The sequence below is a fragment of the Dipodomys merriami genome, unplaced genomic scaffold (genome assembly GCF_024711535.1).
Source record: "Dipodomys merriami isolate MVZ:Mamm:240054 unplaced genomic scaffold, mDipMer1.0.p SCAF_5, whole genome shotgun sequence".
Taxonomy (NCBI): domain Eukaryota; kingdom Metazoa; phylum Chordata; class Mammalia; order Rodentia; family Heteromyidae; genus Dipodomys; species Dipodomys merriami.
The window spans coordinates 58248474-58266420 of NW_027206068.1; the positions used below are offsets into that span (position 1 = coordinate 58248474).

The following is a 17947-nucleotide window of genomic DNA, read 5'->3' on the forward strand; positions in this document are numbered from 1 at the left end:
TACTCCCAATTACAACTGCAGTAACTCTTTTTTCTCTTCCTTTTCTTTTTTTATAAATTAACAAAATAATTCTAAAATTGACATGGAGATGCAAAAGACACATTTATAGTACTTGTTCTAAATTTCTGATTTTAAAATAAGCTATAGTAATAAAGACAGTGACGTATTAGAAATTTGGAGCAATTTGGGTCTAGAAATGTCTATTTCACATATTTGCTCAATGACTTCTCAACAAACATAAAGATGAATTAATAAGAAGTTGATTTTCACAACCAAGTGGAGGTGAAGCTATTGGACATCCATATTTTTAAGAGCCTCAATACTTAATTTTAAAAATTACCTTTCTTTTGTATCATATACTTAAACACAAATGCTATAACACTAAAACTTCCAAAAAATATTGGTAGAATAAGCATTTAATTTTAACAGTTCAATACTAAGAAATCAATGATATAATTTTTAAATAGTATTAAAGGAGAGATGGATTTGGAAAGATAGATAATAAATGGCAAATAAGAACAGGGAAAGACAAGCAGAAATGGTCAGATAAGTTGATGTTAGGCAAAATGAACCCCAAAATAAGGATTCAAATGTTTTTTCTTTCTTGCAATTGTTTCTAACATATTTATAAAATGATTTCTTTGTTGCTTTGTATGTCCCTCACCCACGGTATAACCCCTGTTTTCACTGTATTTGATGTTGGTATAATTTGTGGAGGGGAAGGGAAAAAACAAATTGTTTAACTAGGGATACAGGTGGACCCATTGCAACAATGAGATATACAAGACATTATGTCGAAAAATGAACTTTACAACTTTGGGAGGGTGTGGGGGAAGATGGGAAGGGATGGGAAGGGGAAACGAAGGAGGAAGCAACAATGCTTGTTAAGAAATGTACTCATTACCTTGCTCATGTAATGGTAACTCCTTTGTACGGTATTTTCACAATTAAAAAAAAAAAAGAACAGGGAAAGGTATGCAAGAAGACTAGTAATCAGATAAATGCAAATGATAGCCACAAAGAGAACTTAGCATATTCCCTCTAGAACAGCTAAAATGAAAATGAGTGGCACTGTCAGTGTTAGAGAAAAGTGACTAGGATTGTCAGATTATACCAGGAATGCAAATGGTGCAGCCACTTTAGAAAAGAGTTTGCATTATCTGATAAAGTTAAATATACTCTTATCACACATTATAGGAATTTTACTCTCAATTATTTACCCAAGGGGGAAAAAATAAAGGCAAAGGTCCTTACAGATTTGTACTTCGATCTTGACGATAAAAAAAGTAAATAACACTAAAACAACCCAAAAGTCTAGCAACTATAAAATGGCCAAACAAATTTTCACATACTCATGCCAAAATTCAAAGGGAATGAACTACTGATAGGCACATATGGGTGAATTTTGATAACTGTAGGGAACCAGACAAAACCACTACAAAATGTAGGCTGATAGCCCTGTTAGCTATTTTAAAAGCAAACATTCATTGGCAAATAAAATAGACTATTGGTTACCCATAAGTAGGATCTAGTACAGGAAGTTAACTGCAAAGAGGAACTACAGAATATTAGAGTTGGTAAAATAGCTCAAATCATGATTATGATGGTGATTATAATTTTTGTATAAGTCACATCACAATGTACCTTTCAACTGGATGGATTTTACTATGTGTGTAACCTTAACTCAGGAAAGTATAGGGGGAAAAATACTGGACTGGAAGGAATCTCTGTCTCCCATCTTCTCCCTGAATAAAGTCATGAATTTCATACATACCCAAGAAAGAACTTAACTTCAGATTTGTTTTAATATTGCCTTCTAGTTCTTGAGAGCAACTTGTTTTGGGCTGCTCACTCTATTTTCACTTTATTTCCCATTAGCTACACAGTTACTGGAAACTCATCTGACTCCGTTAGTCCCAAAGTTCAGCCAAAATTATAAATGTTCATTGTTTTCTCTTTTAGACACATGGGTATTTTTTCCCTAACAAGTTTCATTTGCTTTTCCAATAGTGTTATCATTAGAGGTGATAGACCTTAATTACTGAAGTAATTACCATAATCACCATAGTAATTAGCACCGGGAATACAAACTAAGTAATTCTTCAAGGGCTCAAATCCTCCACCACTAAATCAAGCAAGCAAACTGGGAATGTGTCTCAGTTTCTTCATATAAAAATATCTCTATGCCATTACATTCTTTTGAGGATTGCATGGGACACATTAATTATCTCATGTGAAAGTCCTATTCCTACTGGGACATCATACATTTTTGCATTTGCATCTACCTTATTTTGGAAATATTCAAGAAATACATAATATCAGAAGTTTAAATAAGGTACAACCCCCCCCATAAAAGATGTTAAATCCAGGAACCATTTCTACAAGACATGGTCAACAGAAGTGTCATTCTCCAATTTTCAGTTTTTGTATGGTTTTATTCTTTGTTATTGCAGCCGGGTGTTTAACTTTTTGACTTATATTCCAAGGAAGTGAGCAAATAAACATTATTTCTTGGAGATTATTTCTTGTACCTATTGAGCCTTCTATGTTGTGTGTGTGCGTGTGTGTGTGTGTGTGTATGCGTGTGTGTGTGTGTGTGTGTGTGTGAGCATTGTGTGTACAGTTACTTTATCTTAGCTGGACTTCAACTTCAACCTTTAAAAGATTTATATTATCTTGAGCCTCTATCAGGACCTGTACCTGTGGACAGGAAAGCTATGATGTCTGAGTCTTTCCTTGGCTTAGCCAATGATTTCTCACCGTGTTCTCCAAGGAAGCATAAACCTCAAGGAGGAGGAAGAAGGCACAACTGTACTTTAGTTAGCTATGACTGTGGCTTCAAACTCCATGGTGAAAAATTCATAAACAAGAGGAAACAATATAGGGGGCTCTTTATTCCCATGAGAGTAAAATGAGCCAGCTACAGAAGCAGAGCCTAATTCTTGAGTTGAATTAGAGGATTGTATACCAAGCCTTCTAGCCAGAACAATAATGTTTGTCCGTAGACAGACATTAAAAAGAAAAAGAAAAATCCACAGAGCAAAGGCTAGAATGGACCAGTGTGCTTAAAGAAACATCTCAGCACTTCATTACTGCTGTCCCCTGTCCCCTCCTGAGAATCTTCTAATGAGAATCTTTTCCTGTGACTTTTTCCAGAAGACAACTCCACCAAAAAGCGTAGTATTCGAACTTCAAATGTGCCCATCTGAATGAGCCTTTTCCTTAGGAGCAAGAGGGGGGAGAAAAAGAGGGGAGAACTCAATAAATAGAGAAAGTTCATTTGTCCTTCAAGTTCGTAACAATCACCACAACGGCGGGGAGAATTAGAAACAGTACTGCCTATTAATTACCTAATGACATAAGTCATACTTTCCAACAACTCCAATCATTATCAGGGAAGGATAGTCAAAATGCTTCTCCAGTATTCAGTAATAGCATGTTCTCAACAGGAACTGCAAAGAAAATCCTTACTTTTCAAAATCCATATAACCTAACGACAGTAGGATAGGCAGATGTGGATCACAAGCCTGCACTCTGAATTCTCTGGGCATAGTTTGTGGGTTTCTGTGGATTTCTACAAAACATTTACAAGAAAATGTGCCATTTTAAGCCTGAAATAATACAATCATACTATGAAAATTTCAAGAAATACCACGGTCTATAGTAAAAAGGAACCTCATTCCCAGGACTGAAGAATTTAGCATCTTTTTTCTGTCTTTTTTGTCGTAAGAGTTCTGCTTCAGTTTTGCTTTGTAATCTCACCCTCAGATATTATCACCCTAAGGGCACATTTCCTAATTGTCTTGCTGAACTCACCTGACCCTTCTCTTCCCAGTTTCTCTATTTTATTCTTTTTTTCATTGTAATACTTCACACGCTGCAGTTGGCTGATGGCTGACTGTTTGCGTTATTACCTGCTTCCTCCTTGAAAGAAGGGACTGTGCCCCTGGTCCAGTTCCTAACAAACACTAGTACATAAAAGGCAGGTGCAGTGACTCCCACGTGAATCCTAGCCATGCTACGTGGAGGGTCAAGATCAGGGTTGAGGTCTAACTCCAGCCTGGGGGGAGAGATTGCAAGATGCCCTCTCAACTGATAAAAAGGCTAGGCATAGTAGAGTATGCTATCATCTCAACTACACAGGAAGTATAAGAAAGAAGATCTTGGTCCATGCTAGCCTTGGCATAAAAGGGAAATCCTATGTGAAAAATAAAGCAAAAGGGCAATCTCGAGTACCTGACTTCAAACTCTAAAATAAATAAATAAATAAGTAAATAAATAACATTCTAGAACATATAACATTTCTGTCAACAGTCTTCTGAACGTAATGACTCATTGAACAAATGCAGAATTCGAAATTTTAAGAGCCTGGCTTCAGAACAATATTCTACTTGGACTCTTGATATTTGGAGCATGGAACATAAGACTGAATTGCAGGTCTCATCGTAGCTCCTTGACTGAATTCAAAACTAAAAATATTCAACAGGGATAAAATTAAAACTTATCATAAAAATTCTTACACAGAGGTGCAAAATAAGAAAACCCTGGAGCATTTTTATTCAGTTCTTTTCACCTTTACAAAGTCCTAATTGCAAAGATTATTTTTCACCTCAGATATTTACAGAATGCTTAGACTTTAACACCAATGATTGGAAGAGGTGGGGCGGGGTAGGGGGGAGACACACGTAGCTTTAAAGTGATTTAATGTTTTCCTAAACATTATATAACTCATTTCACGTGATCCTTCCTACTCTACATTGAAAGTCACTTACACCCATCAATTTTATATATTTGTGACAGTACTCTTTTTGCCAGAAAACTATAAAAAGTCTTTTCAACAATAGTGATTAAATAACCACAGTCCTTTATCCACAAAGAGAAGTATTTAAACTCTTACAGAAGTAACACTGCATAGTAACATATTATTTAACAGTTTGGACCTAAATCAACCTAAGGGACAGGGATGAATAGCCTAATCAGGAACTATTCTTTCAAGGAACTCTTGAAATGAGGAAGATTAATATTTTATGTTATGGTGAATCTTTAAGGACAATCTTTCAGGCTATCAAATAGGATCATCCAAACTGGCATATGTCAATAAAAGACAGGTTTCCTATGAGGCTCATACAGAATAAAATATCATACACCTTGCATTTCATCCTAATAACTAACAGTAGAACATTAAGTACTAGTCTGTGACCAGATTTACTCTTAAATTATGGTGACCTAAAAGTTGAACTGAAGAAGGTAGATGGTGTTCACAAAATTGTTAGTCTGGGGCTGGGAAGGTGGCTCAGTGGTAGAGAGCTTGCCTTGAATGCATGAGGCCCTGGGTTCGATTCCTCAGCACCACATAAGCAAAAAGAAAAAAGCCGGAAGTGGCGCTGTGGCTCAAGTGGTAGAGCGCTAGCCTTGAGCTGAAGAGCTGAGGGACAGCACCCAGGCCCAGAGTTCAGACTCCACGACCAGACCCCCCCCCAAAAAGCATATAAAAAATTGTTAGTCTGTTCTTAAGATGCAATAATAGTAGTAGTAGTAGTTGTTGTTGTTGTTGTAATAGTAATGGCTCCGAAATATTTTCTATAAATACCAGCCAAAGGTTAACACAAATGAAGAGAGGAAATGTGGGGGGAGAATATAGTCAAGAACTCAATGGATATCCTACAAAATTAAGAGAATTGAGAGAAGAGTTGAGGTAGAGAGGAAGGGGGAGAGGGTGACGGAGTGACGTTCATCAGGATGCATTGCATTCATAAACCATTTTGTTGAATGGCAGCTTCTTTGTACACACACCTAAAGATAATAAAATATATTTTAAAAATTTACAGCAGCTAAAATGTCATTGGATTTACCCCCAGTTGCTGTACACAGACATGAAGCATTCAAAAATTCAACTTTCACCTAATAAGAAACCTCATCCAATGTAGCCATGTTGACACATGACTATCATTCCAACACTATGAGGCCTGAGGGTAGAAGATCCCACGTTTGAGATCAGCCTGAGCTACATAGAGGAGGGATGGAAGGAGATGGGGAGGGAAAAGGGAAAGGAAGGAGAGGGGAGAGGAAAGGAAGAAAGGAAGATTTATCATGACATTGGCCAGGAGATATATCCTGCCTTTCCACACCTCTCTTTATTTGTCTCTTTCTTTGTCAAGAGTTATACAGATGCATAGTGTGTATTTGCAAACCTTCCCTAGTAAACTCTAAAGCTTTTGTTTCAGGATTTGCTCTTTATTCAGATCCGATTCAAGACCTAAAGCTACTTCACCGAAACCATCATTGGTTTGCTTAATGTGTTTTAATTTCATAAGCACTTTGTGTTGTAGAAGCTGCTAGAAAAATCACGGACTGGTTATTTTCTGCTTCAGTACCAATGAAGCACATTGTTATTATATTCTAAGGCCAAACGATGGTTTTAAGTGATGTTAAAAGAACAAACAAATCAACATAAAATGATATTTGTTCATTCACACATTAGCATATCACTGTCCAAGGTAGCATTATTTAAATTTTGTATGTTCAATCCCCTTGGAGGCTCAGATGCTACAAAGCAATGAAGCACTCAACCTGTAAAAGTATAAAAAGAATATTATTCAAATATGGCAATAAAATTTTCATTATCTTTTAACCATATCTGATAGTTGATGCCTGTGCAGATAAATTTTAAGAAGGGAAAAAAAGCTTTCTCATCCAGATATACTAGTTAAGTACAGACCATAGCAGGAGGAAAACCATTTCATTCCCACACCCCATGCCATCTTCTGCCCTATGTATGGTTGACTGAAGTTTACCTGGGGTTAGAAAGTTATCCTCAACTACTTCTTACTTAAATTTTCTATGTGCCAAATTTTCTATAATGTCAGATTCAAGCTGGTTTTGAAATGGATGATGTCATTTCAGAAGATGAAGATGGAATAGGAAAATGAGAATGTGGGACTAGGAGTGGAGTGCCCTCAAGAACAGGATGGTTTTATTAACAGCCCACTTTAGTATCCGAGACTTTATTCTGTATTGACTCCAGAGTTGGTAACAAGTGTGACTTTCTGTCATTAACAACTAAGTGGGAAAAGCAAATGTGGTTTTCTCTTTGGCAAAATGAAAGTATGACATGTATCTGTATAGTTGGCCAACTATACACTTGTCTTTGGTACTTTGGAAGAGTCATAGAGAATGAGTTTGAACACTATAATTTCCTTCTCTTTAGTGCCCAGAAGAAAGACTGCTGGACTCAGGCAATCAGGAGTATTTTTTTATCATGTTGATTTATATGTGAAGGAATATGGAGAATGTTACCTCTTGGAAGATGAAATGTACTTGAGATACATCACACATCTGTATGCATTAGTCAAATGCCTTGCATCCAGACAGTGTGTCTTATACATGCTGTTTATTTTCACTAGGAAGTTTCTCAACTCAAACTTACTGGTTTTCATTTACCTCATCACACACTCATGTCCTTCCAGTCCCAACAGCCACAAAACAATTACACATCCTCTCTTTCTCTCTCTCTCTCTCTCTCTCTCTCTCTCTCTCTCTCTCTCTCTCTCTCTCTCTCTCTCTCTCTCTCTCTCTCTCTCTCTCTCTCACACACACACACACACACACACACACACACACACACACACACACACACACACCACACACACACAAGTATATTCTAGCACACACACACACACAAGTATAGTCTAGCTTCATGGAATTTTTGCCTATACTTTTCACAGATGAGTATGATCAAATTTCCTTTGACTAGTTACCTGAAACCATTTTCGAGAATTAATTGCCCAGATTATATATATATATATATGATTCTAGAACCTTTATGTTAGCCTGTGGCAATACTGAGACAAAACTTCTAGGTTTGAATGAGGGAAGGAATGACATTGTACAAAAGAAATGTACTCATTATCTGACTTATGTAACTCTAACCGCTCTGTACAGCACCTTTATAATAACAAATTTATAAAAGCAAAAAATAAACCTAGAGGGTTTATTTAGGAAATGAATGGTACTTGAACATCTGAATGTTCACATGCCAGAAAAGAAAATGAATCCACATAGACCTGATAACCTCACAAGTATGCTCAAAATGAATATTAGACTTGAATGGCTTGATCTAGGAAGGAGATACCTGGTAAACTGGAGCTCATTAAAAGGAAAAACTGCTCTTTGAAAGAGCTCAGGGAAATCTGAAAATAAGCCATGTATTGGGACAAAATATTTACAAAAAAATCTGATATTGAGAGAAAAACAGTGAAAAAGTTCAGTAGTGGAGCTCACTGGACACTGGTGAAAGTGAACTATGCAACTCCTGGGTGGAGATGGGAGGGAGGGACTGGGAGAGAATGAGGGACAGAAGATACTGACGAAAGAAAATGTACTTATTACCTGACACATGTAATTGTAATCCCTCTGCATATCACCTCCACAGTAACAATGAAGTAAGTTAATAAAAAATAAAACAAAATAATTAGAAAAAAGCATCTGACAAAAGACAGCTATTCAAAATATAAAATGAACCTCAAAAGTTCTTAACATAAAACAACCTGACTGAGAATTGAACACCAGACATGAACAAAGAAAGATATTCAGATGACAAATAACGACATGAAAACATACTCCTCATTAGTTATTAGGTGACTGAAAATTAAAACAATAGTGTAATACAATGACTCACTTACTAGAATGGAAAGAACTCAAATAGTGAAAACACTAAAATGCTACCAAAACTGTAACAGGACCGTAACTCACTGCTGACAATTATGCAAATGGCAACAGCACTTTGGAAGAGTTTGGCAATTTCAAATGAAAAAAATCACACTTTCATTGTATGGTCCAGCAATCAAGCTCCTTCGTCTTTATACAAAGAGGTTTAAAATGTACAACTGAACATGGATCTTTATTATAGCATTACTTACTATTGTCCAAGTGTAGAAACAACCAAAATGTCCCCAAATGCCCTTTAGAATGTGAACTAATAAATTCTGGTATACTCATAATAGAATATTTTATGCTAGAAAGAAACTTCTCAGCCATAAAAAACACATAGAGAGCCCATGTCTGTGTGTGTGTTGTGTATGTTATCTTAGTGAAAGAAATCAATGTGAAAAGGCTATACATTGTAGAATTCCAAATTTGACAATCTATAAAAGGGAAAATTATGGAAACAAAAGGTAAGTGATTGCCAGGGATTGGAGAGAGGTAAATCTCTCTGGATATGTGTGATGCAGAGGATTTTAGAGTATTGAAATAATTATGTATGATATATTGGTGAGTACTGACAGTGTACATTTTTGGAATACCAAGACATATGTATACATTATATACATATGTGATAAACCCCAATATAAACTACTGCAACTCCTGGACCTTCCACTCCACTTTTTGTAAAACTAAAAATGTCTCTAAAAACTAAGATCTATTACTTAATAATTATAGGAACATGCTCAAGATAAAAAAGTTCATGAAGGAAGTATTTTTCTTTATCACTTTCAAAGAAAATTGCAGGCATTGAAGTAAAAATTTAATTCTTTATATACTTAAACTTCATTAATAATTATTAAAGGTTAGACTGCATGAAATAATTCATTGGGCTTTAAAAATTAAATACTGAATATCTAACAAAGTAAATTTACATAATTGAATCTAACATTAATAGAGAAAGGTGATAGTTTAAATGTGCTTTCTTTCTTCTTTATCAAAAACTGCAGTGATATGAAGTCAGACATAAAAGCAACTTCATCTGTTTAAATACAAAAGCAAGCCATCCTGGCTATTAACAATATGGACAGTGACTTTTTGAAGAGAAGCTATTGGGATAAAAGGGAACAGGAGAGTTGGGGATTAGGTTCTATGTTCTGGATGCGGAGTGATACTGTCCTGAATTCTGACTTAGTGTTATCAGTTTAAGAGAATTTATTGAGCTCTATACATATCTTTTAAAGTAAGGAAAAGTGAAGTCAATGGTTTTTCATTACCTTAGGTTTTCAGTGAAGCAAAAAAAGGAGTTAGAGATGAGGGGCATATAAAATCCAAGAAACACCTAAGTTTCATAAGAGAGAGCAGAGAGGAACACAAAGGAAGTTAAGAGTGCTTCAGGAAGCTTAGAGGAATGGCCCTTTGGAAGTACTGTTCCACGCTCAGAATGTTTTTACTGCCAAAAATATTTATTTTACATCTCTATTTGGACTATTTTGAAAAGGGATAGAGCTTATGAGTTTTAGCCAGTTCTATGACGTGGAGTTGAGTCTTCTAAAAAATAAATAGGATTGTGTACTGGCTCACATTTTCTCTGTCTGCATTGGGTCTGACCAGTGAGATCTAGTTAAATTCTTTACACAGATTTTTTTCCAGTCTCTGATTGACCTTCCAATGAGATCCTAACAGGGGAACTACATTGTATTCTAGTGCACATTTCCTGAATACCACAACAAGCAACAGCCTCCAGCTCCCTACCTGTCCTGCCATTTTACTCTAGGGGGAAAAAAAAAGATTAATATGGAATTTGTGTCCCTTATTTTCTTATCTCACTCCAAGGTACTAATAATAAATGAAAAGTTCAGAAAGTGACTGCAACAGGAAGAGAAAAGGTAACCTAGAAAGCAGCCTAAGCAATCTTGAGAAAAGAATGAATAAAAGCTGGAAGAAATAATAAATTGACACATTTTGAATTGTAGAGGATTTATCAGGTGCTTTGCAATATGAGGCATGTAGGGAGGGGTTGTACTTTGAGGAGCTTATGTATGGCTGCTTGAAATTCAGAGGATTTATTATTTTCAGGGGGCAGGAATAAAAATAATAATAGCTACTATTTATTGATTATTCACAGTGTTCAGACCTCACCTGGAGCCCTTAAGCAAGACTTAGCTCACTAAATGCTCACGTAACACTTTAAGGCCATTCTACTCATTATTTCCATCCAGTGCTAAGGAGAGAAAGGCTTATGAAGTTTAACTGGTTTATCCAGTCTCAAGTCTAAGGATACTTCTCAAAAGCTGAAACTCTTGGCCATTTGATGATCGCAAGAAAACTCAAAGAAGTAGCCCAACGAAAGAGGAACAGGAAAAAAGGGAAAGAAGTTGCAGATATAAAGAGAAATGAAGGAAGGAAAAGAGGCAAAAGATGAAGGAAGGAAAATTACACATGGCACAATTCCAATAGAAAGTGTTCAGTAATGAATGTGTGTGACACAATCTCGGTACCCACAAACTTCTTGAAAAGAATTAAAACTTGGGAATTTTTCATTTAGCTACAGACAAGTGGTTCAAAAGAAAAGTTATTTTATAGTCATAGTTTTTCAGCACAAACAAAAGACAAAGAAAGCCAAAAGTCCCTGGCATAATGATTAGCCACCAGAATTAAAAAGAATTTTTGTATTCATATCCCACACTTTCAAACTAACTTTGTGATTAAAGCTTAATGTAATTATAAGAGTTAATAGCCTTAAAGAGAAAAATAATCAGGGCTCCATTCTAATTTTCGGGTAGACTCTTTTTGAAGTGAAATATCACCAGAAACTAATTGCCCCTAATAACATGGGAGCTATTCCATTACGTACCTTTCTTTAGTTCAAAAACTGTACATAATTTTGAAAGAGAGAGAAAAAGGAGAGAAAGAGCCCCATTTGAACTGCTCTAGACAGAATACATGACTATCTTAGCTTTAATGTACTTTTCCATGCCATGCAACAATGTAAAGCCATTATATCTCATCCAAGTGGCTAAGACTTCTGGGAAAATCTTTTGATCCGTGTCATGGCAGACGTTTCCTCCCCAATGTCTGCCTTGTCTTCACTTCCACTATTGGTGCTCAAATTCAGTGTCTTGTAGGTTTGTCTTCCTAAAGATTCTCAAGCCCTCAGTCTTGTGCCACACATTGTATCATCATTGCCAGATGGACCAATACTCACTTCATTATATTTCTACTGATTAAATAGTCTACATTTATTGTATGGTTTGTATGTCTTCATTAAACACCTTCTAAGTATCATTGTTTTATACTGAAACTAGATGCCAAGGGAAGTATACACATATACATCATATATATGTCTATCTGTAAATCTCAATTACATATCCAAAATTACATCAAATTTCTCTAATATATGATAGATGAATGGAGAGATAGGTAGATATTTAGATAGACAGAACTTCAGTTTTATAGATAAAGCAGCAAATATTTAGGGAAATCAGGTTACTTTCCTAAGATTAGGAATTTGTAATCCTGGGCAAGTAATCAAATTTAGAGCAAAGTCAGCCCTCAGTCCTCAATTATTGAGCCCATGTGTTCCTATTTCAACTCTTTCTTGGACTTGCATATCATTTATCCCATTGTTTTATATACATGATTGTTTTATATACACGATTGTTTTATATACATGGATATACATGTATATACATGATATACATTATAAGCCTACTTAAAGAAATTTTTGAAATAGCTTCTTTATTATAAAGAAACATTCCATGACAAAGAATTTTGTTCCTGGAACAAAGATCATTTTGATTTTTGAGTCACTGATAACTCAGAATAGATTTGACTTTTAATCTAACTTTGATAATACTCAAGCTTACAAGAAACTGGAACATAGATTAGATATATATTATTTACATTTTTAATATACATTAATATATTTTTAAACTAAGTTTCAGTTTCTTGGTCTCAGCAAATGTCCAGAGCCAAGAATAGTACAATATTAGCAATGTAGGATGGTCATGTGCATTATTATGAAGTTCACGTAGAGAAAATCAATACAAAAAGAATCAGACAGTGCAGACAGACAAGGATATTTAGGTTTTTGACAAGTTTTGTTTCTTTGTTACTGGTTCTTCTTTAGATCATTCTATATTCTGCTATAAGATATGTTCATAAATTATTTATGCTAGATTAATTAAGCAAACTTAACTTAGTTATATTTACATATAGTCAAAGAATCCTGATTAATATATCACTGTGTCTGGATTTGTCCCTAACATTATCACAGCTAATGGAATGTAGTAATAGGAATATACTTACAGAAATTATGAGATATCTCTTGAATTCTGACATTTTTTTCTTTATGATAATAAAGAAGGTTCTCAGAGCAACAGAAAAATCTTTGATTCTAAACAAGCTGTACAGTATTAATATTTCATTGCTTGAAAGTAAGGAATTGACATAGTTGCCCAGGTTTCTAAACTATCTGAACTCCTTTTCTTTATTTTATGTTTTCTTTTTGATAAATCTTAAGACTTAAAAAATTTATAGAAATAGCATTTTGTTCAAGTAGTAACATAAAAAAGTAATCCTAATAGACAATGCTTTATTTTCTTGGCTTCCCAAATAGAGAAAAGATCAACTAAACTTGGAAGGAAGATCTGAATCCATCTAGATATGCCATGATTCTGAGTCTGTGCTTATAACACAGATTCAGGAGATTGCTTAGGTAAAAATTTCCAGCAGTGAAAAAAAATCAGTTTATTAAAATCAATCAAACTACTAGTGTAACTCATGCTCTTGATGTGAACTAGTACTCCTTATTTGAGTAATATGATTAAATATTTTACCTTTTAGTAGTCATTTGTAATATAATTTTGTACTGAAGCACTAATCATTTATGTTCTTTACACTGACAATTAAACAATATTCTGGGGAATGTTTTTTTTAATGTTGTTCAAGTAGCACATGTTAAAACTCCCAGTTACAGTTTCAGGAAGATTAAATTTTACATGTAAATTTGTCCGAGTCATGTTCAGTGATTTAGGGAGTACTGCATCCCAGGTTCTTTAAGCCAGAAGAGTCTTCCTCCAAATTGATGCTATGGTGTTACTATCTCAAACTAAAATGGACTCACAAAAAATGCATCCCAATATTAATACCATTAATAAAAGAAACAGTTTAATGACACTGTTATCTACATAGAAATTAAATTGGGGGCCAGTCATTACCCAATATTAAACTGGGCATTACTAAATGAGTCCAGGAAATGGTTCTCATTTTTGTTAATTACTTAAGAGAACATTTTTGTAGCTCAGTGATCCTGACAGTAAATCTTGAAGGCTTCCCTGTACATTGCCCTGTACAACTCCTTTTTTTTAACAATTGCTAATAGCTATGCTTTACTAAAACCCTGATAGTATATGATTTGTTGTATACAATAAGGAGCTTTGAACACTTCAGGTTTTTAAATGCTTGTCCTAAAGTTTACTTGATGTGGCCAATGTCCTCCTTGTACTCAGCCCTTGAGCTGTTCCACTACATGAGAACCCAAACCATCACCAATATAACCTCGCCAGACGCTCCAATTAACCACTAAGTTACAGTTTCTAAATTCCCAACAGAACACACATTCTAAACATCTATTTACAGCTTGTGAAGCTCCCACCAAAACAACAACAACAACAACGTGTAAGTGTTCATTGGAAGAGAAAACCAAACAGCTTCAAGGCACCTCTAAGACTAGCAAATAAGACTAAGAAAAATGGGTTGGCCAAGATGATGCAAACTCATTCAACCCAGTTCTTAGTTTAAATGACTGAGCTGTTAGTTTTATAAGTAGGATGTTGTGGGGGTTTTTTTAAGCAGAGCATAATGAAATATAATAACGATGATCTTCTTGAATTCTTTGCAGCCTGGGGTACCATCCCATATCATCAGCAAAAGTTTGTAAATCTGCATCAAGGAGAATATCCTCATGCATCCAGAAACTACCTTTTAATGGACTACCCTTTGGTGTGATAACTTTGGTGTGACTTTCTTAGCCTTGATTGTGAGTACACATGCAAAACAGCAAGTGAGAAGGCTTTAGTCTTGTTGCAATTTTGTTAAATATTTTTATTGCTTATTTCAGTGTCAACATTCCATAGAATGTCTTCCTTTTGAAGATAATTTCCAAGAGCATTCATTGTATCTTGAAATATAGATGGACGTATTCCTATTGCATAATTTTCCTTGCAGTTCCCCTTATTCCATGATTAATTGCAAGGCTCAGAATGAACAGAATCCTTTGTGTTACTTTATTTGTGTCTCCCTCATTTAATACTTCTGAAGTCTTATTTCTATTTGAACATCCCTCTCTTTTCATCATAAAGGTATTGATAATGGCAGAATATTAATAGAGAAACCAATAATGAAATGAAAATCATGAACATCCTGAAAATTATTAAAAATCAAGAGAATTTTTTATCACATGATTATTTGTTCCTTTTCAGGCCTTTTGTCCTGTACAATCAGCTAAAGGACTCCAGATAAGTCTCAAGACTCATAAAATAAAACTCTAGTAAGCTCAGAGAAGTTCTCTTTCAAGTTTATACACTGAAATCATGTATTTTCCATGGCCTCCTTTGGATACAGTCATATGTATTAACATAGTTTTGCTATGTTTCTGCATCCCTATCTTTTTAGACACCTGTCCCCTCCAAAGTTTATTCATATCTAATTCTCTAGATTAGAAACTTCCCCTATTACAAATGATAAATTCCCCTAGATTAGAGAAATTACCCTAGAGAAGTTCCCCTATTGTAAATTCTAATTCCAATGAATATCTTCTCATTTAGCACTAGATTACATAATTATAGTTTTGGGTGTCTTCTAAGTCTCCAAGAAACTCTAAGCCCAGGATTGTTTTATCTATTTTCTTTTTTTTATTCTTTTATTTTATTGTGAAAATACCATACAGAGGGGTTACAATTACATGGGCAAGATAATGAGTACACTTCTTATCAAGCATTGTTGCCTCCTCCTTTGTTTCCCCTTCCCATCCCTTTCCATCTCCCACCCACCCTCCCGTCCACCCCTTCCCCGGCCAAAGTTGTAAAGTTCATTTTTCGACATAACAACTTGTACATCTCATTGTTGCAATGGGTTCACCTGTATCCCTAGTTAAATGATTTGTTTTTGCCCTTCCTCTCCACAAATTATACCAACATCAAATACAATGAGAGCAGGGGTTATACCATGGGGGAGGGACATACAAAGCAACAAAGAAATCTTCTTATAAATATGTTAGAAAGGGAACAACAAAATGCTGAAACAAGGACACAGGATTATCCATTGCACAATGATATCCACAAGACAGTACCTTGGAATTCAACTTTACAACTTTGGAAGGGGTGGGGGGGAAGGAGGGAGGAGCGAGGGGGCTGAAGGAGGAAAGGAATCGTGGGAGAACAAGTGAAGAAAGATGTGTACGCATCCCCTTACTCACGTAACTGTAAACCCTCTGTACAGCATCTTTACAATACAGAAATGTTATAAAAGATGTCGTACAGACAGCTATATATCTTTATGCTGATCACAATCTGTATGCTTGATAAATATCTCTTGACTAAAGTAACAAAATGCTATGTTTGCTTCTCAGTCCATACAGTAGAGTGAAAGCAGCCCATTCTAGAAAGAATAAGTCCTAAAGGCAAGCACAGCAATGGTACTTGGATATTGTAAGAGACAAGTCTATAAAAAGTAGCCAGAAGAGCTCAGAGTTCATCGGACACTAAAGGCAAATTGTCTTAATAGCCATTACACATTAAGGTACTCTTTTAACAGTCCATAATAGCTCCATTATATTACAGGATAATATACTAATTGAAGTCATAAGCTTCGATCTGTGGTTAAGATAAAAAGTAAAATTAGTGAATCACCTTTTCCAATGTTTGCATCTGGTGCATCTTCGTAAGATTTCCTATCTGAGGAAGAGCTTTCATTATTAAAGAAATTTACTCATTTGCACTCTTCATCCCATTTTCTAGCACCTTTGGATCCATGAAAAGTTTCCCAACCTCACAGTTACAGTAAATAACTTAGCCCTGGAATGATCCTCTTCTGCTCTGTTTGATAACTGCATGAAAATTATTTTTAAACTCCCCCTTAAGCGCTTACATTAACAAAAGAATTAATGTTATATAATACTTTTCAAAACTCCTGCTAGAGCGAAAGATATTTTGAGTTGAATGTAAATGGAATTCTGCCTTCTGTGGCCTGGAGGGAGGGGTGTAGGGGGGGGCGGGGCAGGCAGGAGGAACAGCAAAAGAAGTTTCCACTTGAATTCTAAATTGAGGATGACCTTGTGCTGTTTTGAGAAGAGCTGGCAGCTGAGGTCGCAGGAGTGCATTGTGATAGACAGCACAGCCCTGGGTGTGACTCAGAGCATGTCCGCTGTGTGGATTACAGCCAGGCCCAAAGAACGAGACAGCTCACAGCACTCTATCATTTCATTTGAAAATAATGGCCAAAGTCATGGGCAGCAGCCATTACAACTCAGATGAAAGAATAGCAGTATTCACTAATTCCATCACTTCAGACAGGCAGTTCCACAGTGCTCTGCTAAGTACTGAGAACCCAGCATATTCTGTATCAGTTTCTTGTCACCATGACAAAAGCAATATTGCTTGCTTCTACACTAGGAAAATTCCATCTTCACTGTCTCGTACTTAGCTCCTTTCCCAGCCATCGAAGAAAAGCTCAAGGAAAGAAATCATTAGGAAAAAAATACAAGGAAAGATGACACAGAAACTAAACACTCATGGAGTACATAAAACAACCCCCAAATCATCCATTTTCCTCCAAATCGGTTTCATATTTAAAAACCTCCAAATTGCTTTCAAAATAAAATATCTAATAACCCCTTCCCTAAAAATGTCAAGAATAAAACATATTCAAATAAATCTGAACTGTTGTCAATAGTTTTGAATGAGCCCTCTAAGTTATTTCTGAAACAGTCATATTTAAGCAGGATATTTTGATTGATAGGAGCTTATTTTTAACTTTGGCTCCTTTCAAGAGCAGATTAATGGTAGCACAAAAAAATGTTTGAGATTTTAAAAGCAGGTGGTAAAACTCGCACTTCTGATGAAAAAAAATAGCTCCTAATTTTGTGGTTTCCAGTCTGCTTGAGTATCTTCTATATTCAGGGGGAAGGGCGAAGAACACATTGTCACTTCTCAAGTATTTCTACACACACACACACACACACACA

At 35.5% G+C, this 17947-nt stretch overlaps 1 protein-coding gene across 4 annotated transcripts in view; it reads right to left on the bottom strand.

Moving 5' to 3' along the window:
• The window catches only part of Grm8 (glutamate metabotropic receptor 8), a 716785-nt gene that overhangs the window by 220285 nt on the left and 478553 nt on the right, over positions 1–17947 (bottom strand). The window lies entirely within an intron of this gene.